Genomic DNA, 2540 nt, shown 5'->3' with positions numbered 1-2540 from the left:
TACAACTGTTCGACATCCTCTGGTCCAACCACTGGAGGCTCTGGAAAAGAACACTCTTCGGCCTATCAGTTATATACAATATATAGGTCAAGACCGTGGGATCTAGTCCTCTGAAAACCAGTGACCAATCTGCTTCAAAATTTATTGTGCAGGCCAGGAGCAAGGAAGTGCAGATCTTCTGGATTACTGCACCAGAAGCAGCTCTATGATCATGCAAAACTGAATGCTAAAATAACACGGAGTAAACACAAAACAGAAATAACAAGTATGATAAAGACAAGTAGGCAGGAAAATGGCAATTCAACAAATGAAAATGTAGGCCCTATTCTTTGGGCTTCAACACCCATTCGAGATTCCTAGATTGAGGTCCTTCTCCCTTTAGTAGTCCTTTCACTAATTAATAACATTCTGGTATTTGAGTGTTCATAAGACTCCTTCCTGGAGCAAGTGGCAAGTCTCAAAAATTAAGATATCCTGTCTTCAGAAATTCTCATGGCCAGTAATCCAAAACAGATGGACGGTTCCGGGTGTAAAGGAACAGAAAATTAAGGTAACTGAAATGAGAAACTCTAGTTAATAATAACAGCTTTGGAGAAATTTTAGTTAAGGGGCAAGTGGAGGTGCGTAATATAAAATGAGGGATCAGAAATGATACGTAAGAGTTCAGCAAGCCAGGAGCCTATGCTTATTTTACTTTGGAAAACAAGAGGTGCAACATTACTGAAAAAGTTTAAAATCCTGGTGGCCATACAAAATAGCTGTGGGCATCTATGAGGCACGACTACATGGCTGGGTCGTTACCTTGAGCCGACTTCGCTACGACTTTGTAAGGGAAGCTGGAACCGTCAATCTTTAACTAAAAACCCCTTTCCCCTCTTTGCAAGCATTAAAGAGTCCTCACACCAAGCTAATTTAAAGGTTTCATTTATACAATTGATAATTCTGCAAACTCCACAATAAAAATTGCAATAACTACATATTTTAAATACTGTAATGAAAATAAACAGTCATTAGTTACTGCTATAATGCATTAATAACCTAAAAAACAAATTATGAATAAAGGCGTGTTTAATAAATTAGGGAACATCTGAACTGCTAATTGGGAGAAAATTTGAACTTTTATAATACGTACACAAAGGCAGTGGAAACAAATGAAGAAAACAAATTAGTACACATTGTTGCAGCACAGAAAAGATTGGGTGTATTTTATTAACAATCACATCCTCTTTCCTGTAGCCTGGCACAGGAACAATTTCAATATCTGATGCGAATCTCCCGCAGCCGGCAGATACGCGGGGTGTCACTAAGCAACTTACTGTGATTTCACACCATATGTGGCAGTAAGAGATTTTCAAAAAATTAAAAGGCACGCATAAGCTAATTTAAAAATGTAAGTCCAGGCTACTCTCTTAGATACAATGTTTATAACACTTGTAGAGCAAAACAATTTTTAAATAAACATTTCCCAAAACTTGAATATACAACCTAAGAACAATGGATCTGCACCAAAAAAAAAAGAAAAAAAAAAGTTACATTTAAAAAAAAAATCATGAAATAGAGCTAACCTATATTTAAAGGTTAAAAAAGGATTCATAAAGCAACCTATATTCTTTAGGTAAATAAAGTGAATGTTTTAGAGTAATAGGTATCATAAGTCAGTTCTCACTACAGTTCATGCCTACTTAAAATTCTATCTTTAAAGATATTTAAACTGATAATATTGTTCCTTACCACAACAGACTCACTGAAGAGCTCAAACTAAAGCAATAGCATTTTTCTTAGCATGCACACACAAAATAATCTACCATTTAGGCATCTCATTAACTTCTGTTTTCACTTTGAAAGACTGATCAAATGGTCTCAAAAATATTGGAGAACATGTTTTCTACTTTGAAGACATGTTTATGCAGCTCAGGTAGCATTTTTAGATCCATATCCTTGTCTTGAATAAATGTTTTAATACCAGTAGACTTAAACATACGTAGATAACTGAGGCAGATTCTAGTGTATTAAGAGTCATCCGTAAGGTATCACATGCAAAAACAAAAACTTGTAAGAAGTTTAAGTGTGTTTGTCCCAAAAATAAACGTGCAGGCACCCTACATCAAAGAGGATTTGACTACCTTAGCCTTTAGTCAAGGTACAAAGCTAAGTTCTTTCTGATGGCCCACTTTGAAAATAATCTAAGGTTCTATACATTTTTAGAAGCATTTTTCTTGCCTTCATTAAGTATAATTTGTGATCGTAGTATTTTATATCCTAAAACAGAGGCACAGGATTGAGAATTTAAATCTTTTTCTGGGTGCTTACTCTTTCTTAAAGGTAATACTGACGTCTTAATTGCCGTAGCAGCATAAGTTAGGTATTTGTAAAAATAGCCATTAAATACTAATACGTGAGGATATTTAATGTACATATAAATCCTATTTTAAAAGTATGAGGAAATATAGCATGGTTCGATTCCTAAATTGTTGACCATCAAAAAGTAAACCACCCTCTTTAAGACTTAACAGAACTTTAAAAAAAATTGCTTCAACATA

Source organism: Panthera pardus, unplaced genomic scaffold (genome assembly GCF_024362965.1).
Source record: "Panthera pardus isolate Hobbes unplaced genomic scaffold, ASM2436296v1 HiC_scaffold_1, whole genome shotgun sequence".
In the NCBI taxonomy this organism is placed as follows: Eukaryota; Metazoa; Chordata; class Mammalia; order Carnivora; family Felidae; genus Panthera; species Panthera pardus.
This window is presented reverse-complemented; position numbering follows the sequence as displayed.